Source organism: Mus caroli, unplaced genomic scaffold (genome assembly GCF_978045245.1).
Source record: "Mus caroli unplaced genomic scaffold, Mus_caroli_1 scaffold_8, whole genome shotgun sequence".
Classification (NCBI taxonomy): domain Eukaryota; kingdom Metazoa; phylum Chordata; class Mammalia; order Rodentia; family Muridae; genus Mus; species Mus caroli.
In genome coordinates, this window is record NW_028227263.1 from 108,048,419 (window position 1) to 108,073,985 (window position 25,567).

General features: G+C 41.7%; 2 pseudogenes; both read left to right on the forward strand.

Annotated features, from left to right (window-relative positions):
* LOC147003313 (uncharacterized) overlaps nt 1–25,567 on the forward strand; it is a 169,623-nt pseudogene that overhangs the window by 30,908 nt on the left and 113,148 nt on the right.
* On the forward strand, nt 14,516–19,957 carry LOC147003315 (MYND-type zinc finger-containing chromatin reader ZMYND8-like; annotated as a pseudogene).

The following is a 25,567-nucleotide window of genomic DNA, read 5'->3' on the forward strand; positions in this document are numbered from 1 at the left end:
TGCTACCCCAGGCGGAATCAAATTTCTTTCTCTACATAAAGATATCTACTTTTCCCAGCATCATCTGATGAATTGGCCACGTTTTAGTGAGGGTACAATCTTATCTTTCTAAAACCCAGTCGGATTTTTTTTTTTTTAATATCTTGGCGTGACTCTAACTAAGGAAGTGAAAGATCTGTATAATAAAAACTTAAAGTCTCTGAAGAAAGAAATTATAGAAGATCTCAGAAGATGGAAAGATCTCCCATGCTCATGGATTGGCAGGATCAACATTGTAAAAATGGCTATCTTGCCAAAAGCAATCTACAGATTCAATGCAATCCCCATCAAAATTCCAACTCAATTCTTCAACGAATTAGAAAGTGCAATCTGCAAACCCAGTGGGATTTAACTGCATATATTTTTAAACGGGAATTCAATTCAGATTTAATTATCTAAAATCTGTTTAGCTACAGAAGTAGGCTATACTAGACTATAGTAGGTAATATGGCTGTGAATCGCTGACCTCATATGAGGTGTGTTTAAGCTATCCAGATTATTTTGTGCTTCCTTAGTAATGTTAAGATGCATTTCCACTTTTGAAAGGAATGAAAACCCCCTTTCATGGGGTTTTGTTGGATGATAGACTCCAGCCTTCAGATAGATATTCATGGTATAGACCAACATCTAGCAAGAGTCAATAATCTCCACCCTCACACTGGCTATTTGCTGCCCAGGGTTACACATCTAGACAAAGCTAACAAGGCCAGCGTGAAATATCCCAACCCCTGTATCAAATGAACCACACAAGGACGAGCTAGTACGAGGAAATGCCATGAAGCAGTAGCTGATGGAGCTCTCTGGTCCTAGCACTTCCCATGGGCTGCATTAACTCCAGAGAAGAGCATAGGGATGGGACCATTACCATCCCTTTCCATCCCAGGAGTGACATGAAAGAGTTGGATGCTTATCTCTTCATTTTGATATTCGTAATTGAATTTTTATGTTCCCAAATTAAGAAGCACAGACTAATGTAACATAAAATAAAGCTTAGGAAAAGAATTTTCATTACTAAAGCAATTAACAAAACTTTATTCTCGTATTACAATTATTTTCATTGATTTTAATTCTCATTGAACTATATTGGATACTGAGCACACTAACTCTGTTATCAAGACCTGTCCATTCCTCAAATCTCACCACAACCCTGAGTCATCTTTCTTCTACAAAACGTTGCCTACAATTCATAAATAGCTCTATATGTATTATCGAGGATCAACATATGGCAGAAAACATAAGATTTTTTTTTCTGGGCCTAGATACATTTGGCATCAATATTATTGTCTCAAGTTATACACAATCTCCTGCAATGTGACTTTCTTCACCTTTTTAGCTGAAAATAGTTCCCATGTTGTAGATACCACATCTTTCTCATCCCCTCTTCCTTCTCTTGTTGGACATCAACATCTAGCCCAAACACAGATATTGCTGACAATGCTACAGACTACACTGATGTGCAAATCACTAATTCATTCAATTACAAAAGTATGCATGGGATATGTAATTTTCATGGTTTTCTTATTTAAAGAAACTCCATAAGAGGGCTGGAGAGATTGCTCAGCAGTTAAGAGCACTGACTGCTCTTCCAGAGGTCCTGAGTTCATTTCCAGCAACTATATGGTGGCTCACAACCATCTATAATTGGATCTGATTCCCTCTTGTGGTGTGTCTGAAGACAGCTACAGTATACTCATATAAATAAAATAACTCTTTTTAAAAAAAACTCCATATGAAGAGCAGACAGGGAAGAGTAGTGGTACATGGGAGTCCCCTACTTTCAGTTAAAGCTCCACTTCTCATATTCTCTAGCATCTAGAAATGTCATGTACTACCAGGGTCTGAAATGAGTAAAGGCTGGGATGGAAAATCAAAGTTTCAGGACTCTCCATGGCTCCTTTGACTCTGGACTGTTATGTCCACTGCCATAGACCTAGGCATTACTGCACAGATCTGTTCAATTACGTCTTAAAGTCTCCATTCACCCAAGGTATCTGCTGCTAAACTATGTCAGAGGCATGGCCATTGTATTATGGAGTAGAAATGCTAGGCTACAGTACTGTATGCCTTTGCTCCAATTCTCACCATCCTTGGCACTCTGGATTGCATGACCATCCCTGAGTCTTACAAGGACTGATTTGTGCACTGTTCATTTCTGGGTAATAGGCTGCCCTCTCACCACAACAACAGCCACTGAGTCTTAGCAGCCTGAACAATTGTAACTCTCTCCATCAGCAAAGAACACCACTGGAACGACATGTCCACCCAATAGGTAGACTGAAGCAGTTACAGCACCACTAACATCTGCACTAATATGGGCATAAATGCAGTGTTTAGAAGGGAATGGAGAAGCCCATTCCTTTCATTCCATGCAGCTTGTTCTATGACATCCAAGTGTGTGGTATCCATTCCCCAACAGGACTGCCTTTTCTGGCCTCAGTGGGAGAGGATTCACCTAATTTGGCAGAGACAAGACACGGTTTCTCTGTGTATCCCTGGCTGTCCTGGAACTCACTCTGTAAACCAGGCTAGCCTCAAACTCTTTAATCTGCCTGCCTCTGCCTCGCTAGTACTTGGATTAAAGGCATGCACAACCACTGCCCAGAACATAGCTTAAACATAAACACCAGGATAATATAGAATAATCTGGTAAACATATAAAGACACCCAGAGCTAACCTAGATGAGTATACAGAGCACAGATAACCTCTGTGGTAGAAGAAAGGAGAAGAACTTTCCTTGTAGACACAAACTACAGAAATCAATACTCTCTGAGTCAGGAATTCAGAAGATGACATGAAAATAACCTCTCAGCTGAGGAGAGAGATGAATACCCCTATGAGGACATACAAAGGATTTAACAATAATGCAAAAGTAAAGAAACAGGGGCTGGAGAGAAGGCTCAGCGGTTAAGAGCACTGACTGCTCTTCCGAAGGTCCTGAGTTCAAATACCAGCAACCACATGGTGGCTCACAACCATCCGTAATCAGATCTGAGGCCCTCTTCTGGAGTGTCTGAAGACAGCTACAGTGTACTTACATATAACAATTAAAAAAAGTAAAGAACCAAATAACTGCTAGGTGTCTGACAAACACCACAACACTGACAATAATTGATGCCCACCCATCAGTCTGCCCAGAATATTAATCAAACACTGCAACATTGACAACAATTGATACCCATGCATCAGAATACCAGTGTCCTCAACTCTCTATGAAATCCCATGAGGACATGCCTACCAGAAATCCATGTTTTCGGCCTGATCCCGCAGATCCAATGCCACGGGCTCATCCACAGCTGTGCAGAAAAACATCATTGGTAACCTTCCCTAGCCCCACTGCTCCCACCCCCTGTAGAGCACACTGATTTTCTAACCTGCCCCCCAAGGTGTTACTTTGTCCCAGACCCCAACACCAGTAGACACCCCATGCTAACTCAAAAGCTGGTCCTCACTACTTCACAACTATGCTGAAGGCAGACCCTCACCTCTCCTACTGCTCCTAGGATCCCCTTCATCTCCATCTAAGTAGAAGAAAACCTGATAAGAGTGCTCTCCCATTTTTCTCTGACCTAGCCTTGAGGGACACAAAGACTTCCTCCAACCTTCTGTCCCGGATTATCTCAGTATCCCAGCGTCCAAAGATAGCATGCATTCCCTATGCACACACAGGTTGAGCAGGCCTGGAAAACAGGCAACACACTCTCCAAAACTTCAGATAGGAAACAGAAACCAATAAAGAAAAGCACATATCCAACAAAGGAAAGACCAGGAATTAGTGCCAAGACCTAATATCATCCCAGACAAAGATACCTACCAATCAGAGTAAACCCAGTGTTTAATAGCCAGGGTGATATGTCCACTAGAGCTGAACTATCATACCACAGCAGGCACTGAATATTCTAACATACCTAAAACACACAGGCACCCTTAAAACCAAATAAATGAAGATGACAGAGGTACTCAAATAAGTCCCTTAATAAAACCCACGGAAACTAATATCCAATATATACAAAGAACTCAAGAAGCTGGTCTCCAGAAAAGTAAACAACCCCATTAAAAAAAAGGGTACAGAGCTAAACAAAGAATTCTAACCTGAGGAAAACCGAATGGCTGAGAAACACCTTAAAAAATGTTCAGCATCCTTAATTATCAGGGAAATGCAAATCAAAACAACCCTGAGATTCGACCTCACACCAGTCAGAATGACTAAGATCAAAAATTCAGGTGACAGCAGAAGCTGGTCAGGATGTGGTGAAAGAAGAACACTATTCCATTGCTGGTGGGATTGCAAGCTGGTACAACCACTCTGGAAATCAGTTTGGTGGTTTCTCAGAAAACTGGACATAGTAATACCAGAGAACCCAGCAATACCTCTCCTAGGCATATACCCAGAAGAAGTTCCAACTTGTAATAAGGACACATGCTCCACTATGTTCTTAGTAGCATTATTTATAATAGCCAGAGGCTATTTTCACAATTGATTACTACTCAGACATTAAAAACAATGAATTTATGAAATTCATAAGGCAAATGGATGGATCAGGAGGATATCATGCTGAATGAGGTAACCCAATCACAAAAGAATTCACAGTGTATGCACTCAGTGATAAGTGGATATTAGCCCAGAAACTTGGAATACCCAAGATATAATTTGCAAAACATATGAAACACAAGAAGAAGGAAGACCAAAGTGTGGATACTTTGTTCCTCCTTAGAATGGGGAACAAAATACACATGGAGGGAGTTACAGAGACAAAGTTTGGAGCTGAGAATGAAGGAAGGTCCATCCAGAGACTGCCCCACCCAGGGATCCACCCCATAAACAACCACTGAACCCAGTCACTAGGCAGATGCCAACAAGAGCCTGCTGACAGGAATCTTATATAGCTGTCTCCTGCAAGGCTCTGCCAGTGCCCGGCAAATACAGAAGTGGATGCTCACAGTCATCCATTGGATGCAGCATAAGGTCCCCAGTGAAGGAGCCAGAAAAATACTCAGGGAGTTGAAGGGGACTGAAGCCCCATAGGAAGAACATCAATATGAACTAACCAGTACCCCCAGAGCTCCTTGGAACTATACCACCAATCATAGAAAACACATGATGGAACTTGTGGCTCTAGCTGCATATGTAGCAGTGGATGGCCTAGTTGGTCATCAGTGGGAGGAGAGGCCCTTGGTCCTATGAAGGTTCTATGCCCCAGTATAAGGGAATGCCAGGACCAGGAATGGGAGTGGGTGGGTTGGGGAGCAGAAGGAGGGGGAGGGGATAGGGCATTTTCAGAGAGAAAACTAGAAAAGGGGATAACATTTACAATGTAAATAAAGAAAATATCTAATAAAAAAATAAAACTCAGGAAAAATAACAAACAAAACTTGGAATAAATCCCCGAAATCACAAACAAATACTGGAAGGTGGCAAATAAAACTGCTCAAGTCCTAACACAGGAAAGAGAACAAATGAAGAACAGGCAACCTGACTGTCTAACCAGCCTCCATCAGGACTGCTGAGCAAGGAACCTCTTAGGCCTTAGCTTCCATCTAGGCCCTGTGCTGGCTCATTTTCTCTGTCAACTTGACACAGGCTGGAGTTATCACAGTGAAGTGAAGATTTCTTGAGGAAATGCCTCCATGAGATCCAGCTGTAAGTCATTTTCTCAATTAGTGATCAAAGGTGGGAGGGCCAATTGTAGGCGGTGCCATCCCTGAGCTGGTAGTCCTGGGTTCTTTAAGAAAGCAGGCTGAGCAAGCCAGTAAATAACTTCCCTCCATGGCCTTTGCATCAGATTCTGTTTCCTGACCTGCTTGAGTTTCAGTCCTGACTTCCTTTGGTGATGAACAGCAATGTGAAAGTATAAGCTGAATAAACCCTTTCCTCCCCAACTTGCTTCTTGGTCATGATGTTTGTGCAGGAATAGAAACCTTAACTAAGGGGCTGGAGAGATAGCTCAGCAGTTAAAAGCTCTGACTGTTCTGAAGGTCCTGAGTTCAAATCCCAGCAATCACATGGTGGCTCACAACCATCCGTAACAAGATCTAGCGCCCTCTTTTGGAGTGTCTAAAGACAGCTACAGTGTACTTAAATATAATAAGTAAATAAATTTACAAAAATAAAGAAACTTTAACTAAGACAGGCCTCAATATTTTACCTAGGCCTTAACACTAGTTAAGACTACCAGATCTCTTATCAAAAAGAGACAGCTTTGCCTTTCTAGCAGGCTTCATGATAAAAGATACACAAGTTTCAGCGGTAAGTTTTTGAAGATAAATTTTTTCTACTCGCCTTACCAAATAAATCAGTTTTCAATGTCTGTTCTCCAATGATCAACCACCCATGTCCCATTGTAAATAATTAAATAAAAAAGATAGAAACTTCAGGCAAGGTCTGAGGATATAAGCTCAAGTTGTGGATATATAAAATAAATTATTTGAGAGTCTAGAAGGATGTTTTGAGATCGGTAATCATAAGATATAAAGCTTGTAGGACATACACATTTGGATGATGATAAAAAATTATTTAAGATAAAAATGCTTCAGATTTCCCCCCTCAATATGCTACAGTTATATTAAAACTGCAAGAGTTCAGATTATTAACAGTAATCAATGTAATTCTTACAAATTAGCCTAACTCTAATAAAACATACCACTATACAATCCGCTTTCCTAATCACAAGTTCAAAATTTGAGTTTCCTTTGGTTGTCTTTTAACTATAGACTTAAGGTATTCTCATGCTAAATCTATATGATCAACTCTCATATTCACAAATTCAAATATTTGAGTTTCTTTTAATTGTCCTTTAAATATAAACATAAAAATGTTTCTCATTATACTACAATTATGTACATTATGTAATTCAGTCTTCTGGATAGAAAAAAAGCCCCTCTTGCCCCTTCTGCTCTACAAAAGGGTTTGTGTCTTCCCTAAACTCACCTTAAAGACTTCATGCCGTTAAAAAAATTTATCTCTTTTGTAAACTTAAAAAGATTCTTATAGGCTCCAGAAAACCCACTCAAATCTACCTCATGGACCAAATAGATTCCACAGAATAAATATCACAGTCACCCATTTGCTGCCTATTCCATAGGGTGGGATTCCTCCCCCTGTCCCCTGGTTTGGGGACTCCCCTCCCCACAACCACAAAGTCCTTAAGGGTTTCAAATGTACACCAGAAATTTATTTTCTCCAAAGTCTACTTAACTGCCTCTAATGTCTCTCTGTGTGTGTGCGTGTGTCTGTGTGTGTGTATTTGTGTGTGTGTGTGTTTGAGCCTCTTGCCAAGTCCAGGTGTTTACTCAAACCTAAATCCAGTACAGCTCCGGTCTACACTCACAGATGCTTCTACTGGACCAGCACTTTCCTACCAGCAGATAGTTCCACAGACCCAGGACAGCAATGAAAGAGCCAGCTCTCCCAGAACTTGACCAGCATCCCCATCCCTATCTTCTTAGGTTCCTCAAAGACAAAACCATCTCCCCAAAGTCAGCAGGAAGGAGCTTAAAGAAGAGAAGACGTCATTCCTGCCTCACCAGCACCTCTTCATCCTTACTCTCTCAAACTGTTGTAAGCAGCTATGCTGGGAGGGCACTCTTCTTCACAGAAGGAGGCTGAAGTAGCCCCAGGTGCATGGTGGCTTGAATGGAAGGTTGGTCTCATCCTGCCAATCAGGGCTTAGGACACCATCAACACAGCCAAACTCTAAATTGTGCTTTCAGTTCTCTCTCACTTCCCAGTGTTATAAACCAGCATGGAAGCTGCACAGGGAAATCTGAGACCCACAGCCAGCAGCTACTTCTCTGAGACTGGATTTCTCAGAAAGGGGAGTGCAAGTGTGAACTGAGTGAGTGCCCATGCAGCCTATAGAGAGGGCCCTGGAAACCTCTCCAGGGTCTAGAATCCCTCCCAATCCAAACAGGCTCAAATTCCATGTGACCCCCCCCTACACACACACACACACACACACACACACACACACACAAACCAAGCTTTACTCAAGGGGGTCAGCGCACAGCAAGACAGTTCAGCTAACTTAAAGAACCTACTGTCAACCTGGCATAGTGGTTCACACCTTTAATCACAGCACTTAAGAGAAGGCACGTGGATCTCTTTGAGTATAAGAGAAGTCTGGTCTACATGACTTTCAGCACAGTCAGACCTAGAGTGAGACCCTGTCCTTGTAAATAGAATGTATTGAAACTCTACTGTATACAACATGGAATCAAAATGTCCTTCAAGAGTGACTTTCACAGGTTGAAAGACTAGGGAATCGCACTTAAAAAACTGATGTTGGCTACACGAAACATGTGTCATAGTTTCTATTGATACTCAAAATATTATATAGTACAGTGCCACCTCTTGAGTAGGAGGATGAATTTGATCAGATGTGAAATTTCTATTGCTTATGTGCTTATTTATTCGATATGGGAAAGGGTTTTCCCAGCAGAAATGCCCAACATTGAACTCTGGGAGAGCTCAGTAGTAGAGCTGTTGCCTAGCAAGTAGTAAATCTGGGTTCTAACCTCAGCATTGTGTGGCATAACAAAATAAAGAGAGAGAAGTAAGGTCCAATGTTAGTCTTTTGATTCTCTTGTGCCTTCAGGAGACACAATTAATTGGAAGAATGTGGCTATCAAAATGGATCACTGAGTAAAGGAGCTTGCTCTCAAGTCTGACAACATGAGTTCAATATTCAAAACTCACATAATGGAAGGAACGGAGTAACTACAGTAAGTTGTCTTCTGACCTCCACATAAGTCGCATGGTGAACACACACACGCATACACACAAACACAACAAATAACCAAACAACCTGAGAAATGCTGGCACCACGGTGTCCATGTTCTGCTCTATCCGAGACCTCCAGCTCCACTTGCCAGGCCTCTCTACTAAGGCCAGGATTGCATCAAGTGCAAAGCAGCTCCAGGAAGTTCATACTCTTGAGCCTTGTACTTTTGAGGACATTAGGAAAGCAGGGTATCTTCTGTCAAACAGTGCTGTCTCTGAGTACTCCAAGCCAACCTATGGAGCAAGCACAGAATACCCAGTCCAACATACAAAGTAACCCAGAGTCTAAAATATCTTGAAAAACCTTTATATTTCAGATCAATTTCCAGCTTTAAGTTTTCAGATTAAGATTATCCTGTCATCAAATTCATGCCTAAGTATCCTCAAAGTACAGGAAATGCCAAAGTATGAAACACTTCTGATCCAAAATATTTTGGATATGCAATACTCACCTGTTGTTATTCTCAAGCTGTTACACACAAGGCTTTCTTGAGTGAAAGCACAAAAATGCCTGTCTCTCTCACATACATACAACCATTTAAAAGAAACAGAATGCAGAATGGGGCATGCTGGTGATGATCTGTCGCCTGTCACTGGGCAGGCTGAGTCACATGTATGCATGTGTGTATACATATTTCATACAAAAAAATGAAATAATGAAGTAATGAAATGTTGAAGATTATAATTCTGATGATTAACAATGCATTCTGGCTATTCTTGCATGCTTGGAGATAATTTCAAACACACACACATATATATGTGTGTGTGTGTATGTGTATGTGTTTGTATATGTATAGCAGTGACAAGGAATCCAGTAGAAATGTTTTCCTTAGGCAAAAATGAAGGAAGAGGGCTACAGAAAGTTACTCCCACCATCACCAGGAGACATTAGATGAATGGGTTCATTCACTACTGGAACACATGGTTTGAGTCTACAATGTTTCCTAGAGGCTTATGTATAGTGCACTTGTTCCCTAGTTAGTGGTGCTATTTAGCAAGGCTTGTGGAAACTGTATAAAGAACAGCTTTCCTGATAAAAGTGGATAATTAGGAGTGGCCTTTAAGGTTCCAGATTTGATTCCAGCCATTCTGGTTTTCCTGGTCAGTCATGACATGAGCAATCACTGTCACATACAACACTGCCATCAGGTGAGCAACTCCACCATGCCTGCTGTGCTATGATACACTGCAGATCTCTGAAAATGTGTCAAAATAAACCTTTGCTCTATTTTTTTCTGCCAGATGTTGAGTCACAGGAGCAAGAAAAAAAACTAAGGGGCTGGCAAGATGTTTCAGTGGGCTTTCTGGCTACATTTGTGTCAACTTGAGACAAGCTAAAAGCCTTCTGAGATCAGGGAAACTCAACTGAGAGAATGCCTCAATGAGATTGGGCTGAAGGCAAACCTGCAAGTTATTTTCTTAATTAGTGATTGATGTGGTGGCCAAGTCCGTTGTAGGTGGTGCCAGTCCTGAGTTGATGGACCTAGGATCTGTAAGAAAACAGGCTGAGTTTGGCTGGTGACATGGCTCCATGGTTAAGAGACTTCCACGGGTCCTAGGTTCAGATCCCAGCAACCATATAGTGGCTCATAACTATCTGTAATAGGATGATTCCTTCTTCTCATATGCATTAAGAACACTCACACACATAAAATATATAAATAAAACTTTAAAAAGAAAACAGGATGAAAATGCAATGGGCTCTGTATCCACTACTACCTCCAGATTCTTTTCCAGTTTGAGTCCCTGCCTTGGCTTCCCTCAAAGGACTGTGACTCAGGATATGTGAGAGTGATACTTTTCTCCCCAGGTTGCTTTTGGTCGTGGTGCTTCATCACAGTATAGAAACCCTAACTAAAGCAGTGGGCAAATGTGCTTGCTGGCAAGCCTAATGACAAAATCTCAGTTTAAAGGGCATACATACTGAAGAGAGAGCATTGACTGCTACAGCTATCCTTAGACCTTCAAACATGTGCTGTGATACACACAGGCCAACAGACTCCCATAATAACTAGAAAAGCAATAAACTAATCCAAGTTATCTGTTACTCTGCCTTACTTGCACACAGGCACCTGGCATAACTGTCTCCTGAGAGGCTTCATTCAGCAGCTGACAGAAACAGATGCAGAGACCACAGCCAAACATCAGGCTGAGTTCAGGGAGTCTTGTGTAAGTCAGAGGTAGGACTGAGCAAGCTGGAGATGTCAAGTATACCACAAGAACACCAACCTGGATTCATCAGGACTAACAGAGACTGAACCATCAACCAAAGAGTATATACAGGCTGGACCTAGCCCCTCCCCTACACACTTGTAGCAAATGTGAGCTTGTACTTCATGTGAGTTCCCTAACAATTGGAACAGGGCTGTCTCTGAGCCTGCTGCCTGTCATTACATCCCTTCCCTCTAGCTAGACTACCTGATCAGACCTCGATGAGAAGGATCTATTTAGCACTGCTTGGACCTGATGTTCCAGAGCAGGCTGATATCCTAGGGAGGCTTTGCCTTATCTGAGAAGAAGAGGAGGTTATAATGGTGGGATGGATTTGTGAGGGTGGGGCTCAGAAGAGAGGATACAGAGGGCCTGAGACCAAGATGTAAAGTAAATAAATAAATAAATAAATAAATAAATAAGTGATTGAAAAATAGAGGTCCTGGGGGCTGAGGAGATGGTTCAAGTGCCAAGTGAACTTGTTTTTCCAGAGGATCCAGCCCCTACACTGGGTGGTACTCAACCACCTGTAACTTCAGATCCAACTGAGTTCTCTTTGGATCTCTATGGATACATGTACACACACATGTGAGCTCAAACACACACACACAGACACACACTCAAAGAAAACCATTTCTGAGAATGGAAAGACTTGGAGTTTAAGAATGCTGTTTACTCTTCCACAGGACCCAGGTTTTATTTCCCAGAACTCTCATGGAAGTCCACATTTGTGTCACTCAGCTCCAGAGATTCTGACTCCTTATAAAAATATACATTCAGGCAAAACACCAAAGCACATAAAATAAAATTTAAAATAAGTAGATTCTGGGGACTCTTATGCTAGGTAACTCTCCTAAGAGATACCTAGGAATGAAAAATTTGAAACCTGTCATTTGACTGTCTTTTCAGACAGGGTCTTGATGTGGATGCTAAGAGGGCCTCAAACTGTCATCCTGTACAAGCCTCATGAGTGCTGGATTATAGGTGTGCACACTATCACCCTCATGATAAATTTATCAGATAAATCAGTGCATACTTCATTTGCTCAGTCTATCTCTGTCAAATATTGTTCCTAATACTTTGCTCTCATAAACAAGAATCACAAAAATTCTAATAGGTATCTTTCTTCATACACTGATTTTTGGGAATGACAAAGCGAGCCTGTATCCTTGTTAAACAGCAAAGATTTTAGCAAACAGGCAACTGTGGTGTCACTATTGCTCTAAGGAACCCACCTAAGAATCACAGAGAACACTGACAGATACCCAAAGCTAAGCTAGATATTTTAAAAGGGTCCATTAAGAGACTCTAATAACTGGGCTAGAGAAAAGGCTGGCCTTTGTGTCACATATCTATAGCTATTACAATAACTTTTTGCCATTTATCATGACAGAACTAGTGTCCTGAGTCTCAAGAATGCTTCCTGGGTTAGGTGCAGTGGGAAAGACTGTAAATTGTAAAGCTCAGACAGGAATATTACACTTTCAAGCTCAGCCTTGACTACATAGCAGGTGTTGGGGGTGACACAAGGAGACTTTGTCTTTAGAGTGAAAAAAATAAATAAATTTAGAAGAGCTGGGACCATCAATGCCACCTGTAGTGAGCACAGTAAATCAAATGCCTTTTAGACATTTGAAAACAGTTTAGTCAAGGACTCCCTCTACACACAACTATGGCTGAAACTGTTAACCAGAACCCAGTTTCATCACTCACACAAGATAACAAGACATATTCCTAGAATCCCATGACACCCACTGGACAGTGTATAAGCATAGACCAAGATATGCTCTGCTTTGCATATTTGGAGAGATGCCACCTTGATCTGCCCTGAAACTGGAGAATCTCCCTCAGGATCCTGACCCTTGACTCAAAGACTACTAGAGTCTGGACCTGACCTTCAGCTAAGATAAATGATACAGGCAAGTAGCCTTGGAGAGATGGGGTTAGGACTGTAGTTAAGAATTTAGGGTGTAAACCTTGTGTAAAGACCCTCAGCATAATAAAATAAACTTTTACTAGCTACACTAGCAATCCACATCTACCTTCTGTCTAGCAACACCAACTAAACCTACTCTTTCTTTTTACCATTGAAAAGTAAACTTTAAAGGAAGTCATAAAAAGTATTTAGAAGCAGAAATAGAACTAAATCCCACGCGACCATAACAAAGTGTGAATAATAAATTCGGAGTAAATTCTAGGCCACCCAGAGTCACACTCTTGCTCACGAAAAAAAAAAAAAAAAAAAAAAAAAGAATCCTAAGACCTCACTACATCCGTTACTGCAGATATCGAAGGCCCACTTGTACCCTCCCTCGTCCCCATCTCCCTTGAGTCCTCCCTATGCCAGCTCGCCTCACTATACTTAATTATTTCTGACCTGCAGCCCTTGTGTTCCAGCAAGAGACAGTTGCAAACTGACCACGTAGAACAGCCGCCACTCTTCAAAGTACGGGCCTCTATCAGCTCCGGTGGTTACCTGAAGGCGCATGTGCTGCCAAAGACAGACACACATTGATGGCGTCATGTCAATGGCGTCAGTAAGGCGCCATATCTGAAATCCGGTCTCAATTCATTGATGCTGGCTGGAGCAAGTAGGTGTGCTGTGTGTACCTTGTTTCTTGGGCATATTGGATTTTTCCAAAGGAAATGTAAACAAGAAAGTTGCTGAACAAAGCAAAGAAAGGGGGAGGGGGACAAAAAAACGAGCGAGCCTTGAAAAAGATGGATGTCATCAGGGTACTCCAGAAGCTAGCCAATAATGAAGGATAACTGGGATGAGAGATTCAGAATGGGCCCTAATGAGAGCATAGGGCGATGGGAACTGGAAGCTGATCTGTGAAATGGATCAGAGATACCTGTCTCAACATAATCCCAAGACAACTTCCACGGGACTTTTGGGATAGCATCTGAAATGTAAATGAAGAAAATACCTAATTTTAAAAAATTATATAAGAAATAAATAACTAAAAATAAAAAATAAATAAAAAAGTAAAAAAAAATAATAAAGTACACAAAAGAAATCAAGGATCAGAGTGTGAAGGGAATGACAGCCTATTCCCACCTGAAACCAGGTCTTGCTGCTTCTCTGTTCTTCTCACTACCATCCCATTTCATAAATGGATGTTACAAATTCTGTTTGGATGTTTCACCTACGCTTTGTCAGTTGGGAAGAGCCTTCACCTGTGGCTCATAAGGACAACATATTCTTGAAATCTAAATTTTAAAAGGCCACTTCTTCTTTAACTTTACTTCCCCATAAATGAGAGACCATGTATATATTTTTTAAAAAACCAAATTGTCCTGATATCAATGATGGTTCGTTCAGCCATCTGTGCTTTTAAACTACTGCAAAGATTGTGTTCTGTATCTGGATTCCCTTATTTTATCACAGAGAAGACATGGGTCCACTATTGATACATTACCCTAAAGTTGGCAGTTAGCCTCAGACTTGTCCTTATTCTTTGGATAGTGCAAAAAGAACCCAACAAATGGCCCAGGGAAAAGACTGGGCCTCAGGAAAGAGGGCTGCAGCAGATGAAGGCCAATTGAGGTACCTGTTGCCCAGTGAGGTACCTGCTCCATCTCAAGAGGAAGGGAAACTAGAGTGTTTTCAGGACAGGATGCAACTGCGAAGGGTTTTAGCCCAGTCTTCCCTAGAATTTCACGTAACTTTCTTGACATTGCTGTGTCTGTTGCTGAAAGTGAGTAGTTCTCAAGATAAATTTCAAGCTGTTATAAATCAAGGCATGGAAGCTGAGGCTCAGAACTACCAGGTGGGCTGCTACTGAAGGGAGAGGGTAGGAGGCAGAGCACTGCCCTGATCCCAGGGCCCCTCTGTAAAGGCTGGTGTTTTTCTAACAGGACGTATTTCTCTACAAGCACAACTGAGAACTAATAAAGAAGGAAATCTTGTACTAAAAAAAAAAAAAGTGAATCTGTTGCCCATAGCAACAGGTTATCTTTCTTTTAGGTTTCTAGAAAAGAGAAAATTATATCCTCCCCCCATTTTTTACGTTGAAACTATAATTATTTTACTTATTTACAGTCCAAATGTTGCCTCACTTTGCACTGCCTCTTCCAACCATTCTGCACCCCATTCCCCTTCCCTTTGCCTAGGAGGGGGTACTTCCCCACTCACCTACTCACCCACCAATTCCCACCTAACCCACATCTACATCCCTCTTCCCTGGGACTTCAAGTTTTTGCAGGATTGGGCACATCCTCTCCCAGTGAGGTAGTTCTCTGCTACATATGTGTCTGGAGCCATGGGACAGCCATGTATGCTCTTTGGTTGGTGGCTTATCTTCTGGGAGCTCTGAGGGTTATATCTGTTAGTTGATATTGTTGGTCTTCCTATGAGACTGCCATTCCCTTCAGCTCCTTAAATCCTTCCCCTAACTCTTCCACAGGGGTCTCTGAATTCAGTTTAATGGTTGGTTGTAAGCATCTGTCTCAGTCAAATGCTGGTAGAAGCTCTCAGAGGGCAGCCATGCTAGGCTCCTGTCTGTAAGTACAACATGACATCAGTAACACTGTCAGGGTTTGGTAATGGCCAATAGGATAGATCCAAAGTTGGACCAGTCTCACTGGATGTTCTTTCTTTCAGTCTCTGCTCCATTTTTGTTCCTGCATTTCTTTTAGACAGGAACAATTCTGGGTTCAAAATTTGAAGGTAGGATCTCTCCACTTGGGGGCATTGTCTATGGACTAGAGGTGGTCCCTTCAGGTTCCATCTCCCTACTGTTGGGCATTTTGGCTAAGGTCATCCTCATTGAGTTCTAAAAGTCTCTCATATCCCAATTATCTGGGACATTTTAGAGGTTCCCACTGCACCCCAAGTCCCGAAGCTGCATATTTCCATTCATTCTCCCGTCCCTCTGGAATTCTCTCCTGTATCTTCCCATACCTGACCCTGCCCCCCTTTCCACTCCCCCTCACTTCTCCCAGCCAGGTCCCTCCCTTCCTCTGATGATTTTGTTTCCCCTTCTAAGTTGATGGCAGCATCCTTACTGGGGCGTTCCTTCTTGTTAAACTATTTACGGTCTGAAAATTTTATCATAATTATTCTGTAATTTTCGGCTAATATCTACTATCAATGAGTACATACTATGCATGTCCTCTTATGTCTGGGTTACCTCATTCAGGATGATATTTCCTAGTTCCATCCATTTGCCTGCAAAATTCCTGATGTACTCCTTTGTAATAGCTGAATAGTATTTCATCATGTAAATGAACCACATTTTCTGTATCCATTCTTTGGTTGAGGGACATCTAAGTTCTTTCATACTTTTGGCTATCATGAATCAGGGTACTATGAACATAGTGGAGCATGTGTCCTTGTGGTTTGGTGGAATATCTTTTGGGTATATGCCCAGAAGTTGTATAGCTGGTTCTTCAGATAGAACTATTTCCAATTTTCTGAGGAGGTACCTGATTGATTTCCAGAGTGGTTGTACCAGTTTGCAATCCCACTACCAATGAAGAAGTATTCCTCTTTCTCTACATCCTCTCCAGCATGTGCTGTCACTTGAGTTTGTCTTAGCCATTCTTATTGGTTTAAGGTAGAACCTCATGGTCATTTTGATTTGCAGTACCCTGATGGATAAGGATGTTGGACATGTCTTTAAGTGCATCTTGGCCATTTCCTGAGATCCTATTTGTTAAATGTTGATCTTAGAGCATGAGCTAATGACATTCTGTTCAGGAAATTTCCCTTTATGCCAATGTGTTCAAGGATATTTCCCACTTTCTTTATATTAGATTCAGCTTATCTGGTTTTATAGTTAGGTCCATGATCTACCTGAGCTTTTGAGAAGATGATAATTATGGATCAATTTGCATTCTTCTACAAGGAGACCACCAGACAGAGCAGCATCATTTGTTGAAAATACTGCCTCTTTTTCCCTTCTATGTGGTTTGGCTTCTTTGCCAAAGATAAAGTGTCCATAGGAGTGTGGGTTTATTTCTAGGGCTTTAATTCTATTTCATTGATTGAATAATCTGTCTCTGCACAAATATCATGAGGTTTTATCACTATTGCTCTGTAGTACAGCTTGAGGTCAGGGAGAGTGTGTCCCCTCAGAAGTTCTTTTATTGTTGAGCTTTTTTTTTTTTTTTGCTACCCTGGGTTTTTTAATTTTCCATATAAAGTTGAAAATTGATCTTTCTATGTCTGTGAAGAATTGTCTTGGAATTTTGATAGAGATTGCATTGAAGAGGTAAGAGGGCCATTTTTACTATGTTAATTCTGCCAATTTATAAGCATGGGAGATTCTTCCACCTTCTAAGGTCTCCCTCAATTTCTTAATGGGCTTGGAAGTTCTTGTCATACAGAACTTTCGATTGCTTAATTAGAGTTACACCAAGATATTTTATATTATTTGAGTCTATAGTCAAGGTTGTTGTTTCCCTAATTTCTTAGCCCATTTGTCATTGGTATAAAGGAAGGCTTCTGATTTGTTTGAGTTAATTTTATTTTTTTAAGCATCTAAAACAATCTTTATTCTCCCACAATCTTTATTCTCCCAGCAGTGTGGAACAGTTCTTTCTGTTGAAGTTAAAAGTAACTTCAAAAGCGCTATTCAAGAGATGGAAGTTTACTTGGAGAACATACAGAGGATGTTTGGGGTTTTTAATAACTCCCTGTTCAGGACGCCCTACAAGCCCAATATCCAGTACCAAAAGCCGCTTAATCCCAGCAACCCCAGCGCCTGCACTGGGTGAAGCTCAATTTTGACATGACAGCTTCCCCTAAGATCATTCTGAGCAGGTCTCTTCTGAGCGATTGTGGGGGTAGGGGAGCATTGGTCTCAAGATCTCCCTGTCCAACATGACCTCACTAACCAACCAGTATGAACTCTTCTGTGCACACGGGCTCCGATGTGGAGCAGGGTCCCGACAAGAAGGTCCCATCCAGCCACTTCAGTGCAAGAGTCTATGGACTTCCTTGATAACAGCACAGCTTCTCCAGCCTCCACCAAGACTGAGCAAGCAGGGAAGTCTTTCTCTCCACAATCACCAAACCTGGATCAAAGCAAAGCCAAGATGGACCTGAAGGAGCTGAGCGAGTCGGTCCTATAGTAGTCAGCCCCTGTCCCCTTCATCTCTCCCAAGCAGCAGGTTCGAAGCCAGTTCCAGCGCAACGTGGACAATACCAGTTGCAAAGCAGAGCTACGCATGAGATCTCAGAGGATGTTTACACAGCCGTGGAGCACAGTGATTCTGAGGGTTCCGAAAAGTCAGAGAGCAGTGAGAGCAACTATGCCAGCGATGAGGAACAGAAGCCCAGGAATGAGCTGGAGGACCCCAAGGACGAAGAAGGGAGTTCGGTGGGCAAAGAGGCCACTGCCATCAATGGGAGCCAAGCCCACAAACCAAGTGGAGGTCAAAGAGGAAGTAAAGAGTAACTTGCCTGTCAGTGAGAATCTAGACCCCACACCTGCCAAGGACAAGCCCAGTCCCGAGCCTGAGAAGGACTTTGGAGAGAAAGCAAAGCCATTACCTCATCCCACGAAGGACAAACTAACCAGAAAGGATGAAACAGTTTCTCCCACAGTGCACTTGGGCTTGGTTTCGGACTCAGAGAAAGAACTTTTCATAGACTTAGGAGAAGATCCTTCTGGGTGGGAGGATTGAAAAACAAAAATAAAACAAACAAAAAAACAAGAAAGGCCCCAAGGTGCTGTCACCTAAGCAAGATGCTGTAGGTAAACTGGCACCTTACACTTAAGCAGGCAAACAGCCTACTCCAGAGACGCAGGTACCGAAGCAGAGGCTGCTCTTACTGAACGAGGCTGTCCCAGCCGTGCAGCATGTGGAACGTACCAACTGTTCAGCAGAAGGAGGTCACTCAGAGCCCATCCACGTCTACCATCACGCTGGTGACCAGCACACAGCTATGGTCAGCAGTTCCGGCTTTGCAAGTACCCTGGCATTCGGGATCAATGCAGACCTGTCCATTGCCACTGCCTCAGCCGATGTGGCTGCACATTGCCAAGTGCACTAGCAAAATGATGGACACCATAAAGGGGACGATGACAGAAATCTACAACGACCTCCCCAAGAACACCACTGGGAGCACAATACCTGAGATTCGAAGGCTGAGGATTGGGATTGAGAAGCAGCAGTGGCGGCACCAGCAGGAGCTCCCCGAGATGAAGCACAACTTGGGGTTGACCATGGCTGAGATGTGGCAGAGCCTGAAACAGGAGAAGGATATGCTCATCACTAAGGTGAAGAAGCAGCTGTAGCTGGAGAACCAATAAAGCAGTGGTGTGGCAACTGCAAGAAGGAGGCCTTTTCCTCCTGCTACTGTGACTACCCCTGTCAGCAGGCCCACTGGCCTGAGCACATGAAGTCCTGTACCCAGTCTGCTACGGTTAGTTATTGCCCTTCAGCAGGAAGCAGATGCCAAGGCAAGCACAGAAACAGGAAATAAGTCATCGCAGGGCAGCTCCTCCAACACACAGTCAGCACCTTCAGAAACAGCCAGGGCCCCCAAACAGAAATGAGTCAGCAGAGAAGAACAAGGACTGTAACTCGACCTTTTGACCTTTCTGGCTCCAGAGAGATGCTCTCCTCCATGCTCTTAGGCTCTAACCAAGTTTTTGTTAGCAAGAGGTGTGACAAACAGGCTGCCTAGACCCTAACCACTACAGACCACCAGCCTTACCCCAACTACCCAGACCACAAGTCCCATTCCCTGGAGCAGCAAGGCAGGTTTGTGGAGCATCAGTGAGGAGGAGCGAGGATCATCTTGCTCTGAACACAGTGCAGAGAGCAGGAGGAAAAATATCATGCCCCAAGAGTCCCTGGAGTCTCTGCCACCTTTCAAATTCCCAACATTCAGAATCTGCCTGTGGGCTTGGCTGCAGGACAGCAACTTGCCTCATCCCAGCTCCTGCCTTGGCTGGGATGGCTCTACCCTGTGAGCCAAACACTTTAGGTGTAAGTAGGTACACTTCGATGTCACTGACCTAGCATACTTTTCCTTTTCATATCTATATGGACCTTAACTTCTTAAAAAAAAACCAGAAAAGCAAATACACACACACACACACACACACACACACACATATAGAATGCTTTGATAATCCAGGGGCTGGATAGTGAGCCCACTGACCTCACAGTGGTGGCAGGACTGGGCCCAGGGGTTGCTATTCTCAAATAGGCCCTTGTCATCATATACCCAGGGGAGGGAGCCGCTGTTGCACAATATGATCCGGGCTGTCAGGCTGTGCTCTCCTGGACGGACCACACCAAGCCATCCATCCACTTCTCAGCTATCCACCCCTCACAGATCCTATGATACGATGTTCAAAAACACAAGCTAGCTGAGCTTGAAAGACACAGACAGAAGTGTGTGTGTGTGTGTGTGTGTGTGTGTGTGTGTGTGTGTGTGTCTGTGTGTCTGTGTGTTTGTGTCTGTCTGTGTCTCTCTGTGTGTGGTTTGTTTCCAGCTATGGTTCCATTAACGCTATGACTGCTGTAGTTCCATTTTGTATGTTGTGTAAAATGAGCATCAATCGAGGCAAAAGGTGATGTGTATATATCAGAAAAAATATTAATTGTATATCATTCCAGTACATTCCATTATACATTTTAGTCTCTGTTTACTCTTTCTTCATTGTTGAAAAGAGAATGCAAGATGTACATTGGCAAGCTACTTTACCCTGACAAGAGAAGAAAGGAAGAAATAGTAGAAGAAAACAGGAGAGAGAGGGAGAGAGGGAGAGGGAGAGAGGAAGAGGGAGAGGGAAAAGGAGAGGGAGGGGGAGAGGGAGAAAGAGAGGGAGAGGAAGAGAGGGAGTGAGGAAGGGAGGAACCGAGGGAGGAGGGAGAGAGGGAGAAAGGGAGAGAGCAAGAGAGGGAGAGAGGGAGAGAAGGGAGAGGGGAGAGAGAAACAGAGAGAAACAGAGAGATAGACAGAGAGAGGAGAGAGAGATAGAGAGAGAGAGAAACAGAGAGAGAGAGAGAAACACACAGAGAGAATTTGTGAATGTGAATTGTGGTTGTCAAAAAACAAAACAAAACAAAACAACAGCAAAAACAATCTAGCCTAGCTGGCTTATTTGGGAAGTATAACTGATTTTAGCATATGGGAATATTTTTTTCACATTTTCTTTGTATAAAATTTGTATTAAACTTAAATATACTTTTAAAAAGAGAATAGAATGGAAAAATAGTGGTAATTATTAGACTGTTTTTAAGTATACATGGAATAATAAAGAAATCCAGGCTTTTGATCACAATTGTAGGAAACCAAGAGCAGAGATAGAGAAAAAACCCTAACTCAATGAATAATATTAATTGTTTTAAATTGTTTTAAAGCAATATTAATCTCCATAGAAGGGAGAAATAAAGAAAAACCACATTGTTTTAAGGATACAAGGGAGAAATAATGCTAATTGTTTAAGTGTTTTTGAATATATATGGAATAATAAAGAAATCCAGGCCTTTGGTTTCTAATGTAGAAAACAAAGGTAAGGAGATAAAGAGAAAGAAATAGTAACAATTGTTTGAAATTGTTTTAAGTGTTTTTGAGTTGTTTAAATTATCAAAATGAGGGTGGTTGTAAGTTTGGTGGTATTTATAACATTACTATTACTTTGGGAGAAAGGTCAGAGTAGAGCAGGCCCTAAGAAAAATGAGACTGCTAAATTGCACCAATCCATGTTGGGTTACCAGAAAAAGGATGTGCTATTTTGGGAGAGAGGCTTTGTATTTGTGTAACAGGAAAGGAGAAACGGCTTCAGACTCCTTCCACACTAATATGAATCAAATATGATAGGGGCACATCTCCTGAAGATATTGGCAACAGACAGGAAAGACTTCAAAAAGTCCGAACAGACATGGATGAAGATGTTATACAGTTGTTGTTGATTGAACTAATTTATGAAAAAGACAGTTGTCTTTTACCTGCTCAAATAAGAAAGAATTCATCCTTAACTGATCTATGCAGCTTGCATAACCCATACAAGTATCTTTATAGAACTAAAAATGTGGTTGTAAGATTAATATAGTATAGAACAAAACACCAAAATAGAAATGAATCTTGGTTATTTGGCCCTTTTCATCTCCTTTCTTCTTGATATGTTTCTTCATTTCCTCTCCTACCTCTCCTTATGTGGCTGAGCTCATGGTCATGAATGCTCATCTGGACACTCCCAGAGGTCCTTGCCTCTGTATACGTTCTCTTTTATCTCTTCCACCATTGCTAGGAAGAGTCATATCCTTTCATTTTTCTCTTTTTCTTTTTCTTTTTAATTTAATTTTATTTTTAATTTATGTTTCACAATCTGTATTCCATTCCCCAGCCCCCCTCCACCTGCGAAATGTTCCACATCCTATATCTCCTCCCCACCCAACCAATCTCCATATGGATACCCCCACTCCCAACCCCACCTAATCTATAAACTCCGTGGGGCTTCCAGTCTCTTGAGGGTTAGGTGCATCATCTCTTAATGAACACAGACTTGGAAGACCTCCACTGTCTGTGAGTTGGGAGCCTCATATCAGCTGGTGTATGCTATCTATTTGGTGGTTCAGTGTTTGAGAGATCTCAGGGGTCCAGATTAATTGAGATTCATTAACATAATCTACTATATAAACAAAATCAAAGAAAAAAAATCACATGATCATCTCCTTACATGCAGAAAAGGCATTTGACAAAATACAAAACTTCTTCATGTTAAAAGTATTAGAGAGATCAGGAATTCAAGGCCCATACCTAAATGTAATTTAAGTAATTTACTGAAAACCAACAGCCAATATCAAATTAAATGGAGACATACTTGAAGCAATCCCACTGCAGTCAGGGACAAGACAAGGATGCCCACTCTCCCCATATCTATTCAATATAGTACTCAAAGTGTTAGCTAGAACAATAAGACACCAAAAGGAGATCAAGGGGGTACAAATTTGTAAAGAAGAAATAAAGGTATCACTATTTGCAGGTGATATGAGAGTATACATAATGGACCCAAAAATTCTACCAGACAACTTTTTGTTTTTAATTATTTTGTTCTTTACATACATTAAATCTGGACTACAGGTTCCCATACCTCCAATTCTCCCAGTTACCCTTCTACTTTCCCCCTCTCCTAGATCAAATCCTCTTCCATTTACCTTCAACAACAACAACTACATAGCAGGCCTCACAGGTATAGGCATCAATAAACAATAATCAATAAACAATTTATAATGAAACTATTTGCAGCCATGTCAAGCCTGGACAAGGTAAGAGGAAAAGTACGAGGAAAAGAATCCCAAGCACATGCAACAGAGTCAGGGTTACCCCTACTCCTGCTGTTGGGTTGGGTCTCATAAGAGCACACAACAATTCCAGTCATATTTGGTTTCTCCTGGGTCTCTCAGCTGACTAACCTCCGGTTCCTGGTCAACCACAGAGTGTGGGTAGTCATCCACATGCAACCATAACATATATGCAGAGTAACTAGCTCAGACCTATGCAGGTTCCTGATTGTCACTTCAGTCTCTATGAGCACCTATGAGCTCTGCTTAGTTGATTCTGTAGGTTGTGTTCTCATGGTGTCCTCTACCCTTTTGGCTCCTAGAATCATGTCTTCTCATCTTCTTCAGGGTTTCCCTAGCATCCCTTTCTGTTTGGCTGTGGGTCTTTGCATCCAGATAGCTCAGTTGCTGAACTATACTTCTTTGATGACAACTGGGCTAGGCAGAGTATCACTAGGAATTATTTCATTGAAAAAATTTCAAGTCTTATTTGGTTCTACCTTGAGTCTCTGGGCTGACTAGCCTCTGGATCCTGAGGATCAAACAATGTCAGGTATGGACTCCCTCTCTTGACTTGGGCCACAAATTGAACCAGTCATTGGTTGGCCACTCCCAAAAGTTTGGTGCCTCTCTTAGCCCAGCACAGGCATGACAAACTGTTAGTTGAAGGTTTTGTGGTTGTATTGATGTCCTAGTACCACTGATGGGAGCCTTGCCTGATTGCAGAAGATGAACAGTTTCAGCTCCATACCCACTATGAAGATTTGAAAATGAGAGATTTTCTAGGATCACTCTCATGGTTTCTGGGGAAATTCTACTGCACTAGGTTTCTACATAAGCCTCTAAATGAATACAGATTCCAGTTGCCTTCCCATTACTCTCTCCCCTCATTCCCCTGCTTGAGCCCTCCTTTTCTCATCTTCATGTGTCCATAGTCTTCTTTCCCAGAGAGATCAATGCTGAGCAAGTGTCTTTGTAGTCAGATAGGGGATCCTTTGAGCATAGCAGGGCCTTGAGTTAAATCAACTTCCACCTTTCTGAGCAACCTCCATATTGATTTCCATAGTGACTGTGTAAGTTTGCACTCCCATCAGCAGTGGGGGAGTGTTCCCTTGCTCCATATCATTTCCTGCATTAGCTGTCACTTGTATTATTGATCTTAGCCATTTTGATAGGTAGAAGATGGAACCCCAAAGTAGTTTTGACTTGCATTTCCCTGATGGCTTAGGATGATGAACATTTCTTTTTAGTATTTCTCAGCCATTTGAGATTCTCACATCAAGAGTTCTCTGTTTAGATCTGTATCCAACTTGTATTGGGTTATCTGGCTTGTTGGTGTCTAATTTCTTGAGTTGTTTATATATTTTGGATATTAGTACTCTGTTGGATATAAAGATGTCAAAGAACTTTTTCCATTCTGAAAGCTGCCTTTTTGTCCTGTTGATAGTGTCTTTTGGCTTACATAGTGGTTCATTTTCAAGATGGTCCAATTTAGTAATTGTTGATGTTAGTGCCTGAACTTTCAGTGTTCTGTTGAGGAAGTTGTCTCCTGTACAATGCTTTCAAATCTACTTTTAAATTTCACTTCTATCAGGTTATGTCTATCCCATTTTATGTTGAAGTTTTTGAACCACTTGGACTTTAGTTTGTGGCATGGTGATAGATATGGGTCTATTTGTGTTCTTCTCTATGCAGACATCCAGTTAGATGGGTACAATTTGTTGAAGATGCTTTCTTTTGTTCATTTTCTTAGTCAAAAAATCAAGTGTCCTTAGTTACGTACATTCATTTTATGGTCTTCTATTAGATTCCATTGATCAATCTGTCGGTTTCTGTACCAATGCCATGAAGTTTTTTTTTTTTTTTATTACTATAGCTCTGTAGCATAGCTTGAAATCAGGGGTGGTGATACCTTTGGATGTTCTTTTATTGTACAAAATTGTTATAGCTAGTCTGGGATTTGTTTTTCCATATCATATTGAATATTATCTTTTCAAGGTCTGTACTATTGTATCATATCCAAATAACAAGACTTTGAATTCTTCATTTGGAATCCAGTTAGGATCCTCTTGATCTCTTTCAGTATCTTATTGCTCCAGCTGCCACTTCAATTATGATGTACAATAGATATGAAGAAAGTGCACAGCTTTGTCATCTTCCTGATTTTAGTGGAATTATATTGTGTTTCTCTCCATTTAGTTTGAGGTTGGCTATTGACTTACTGTAAAATGCCTTGACTACATTGCAGTATGTTGCTTTACCCTTAATTTCTCTGAAACTTTTATCAC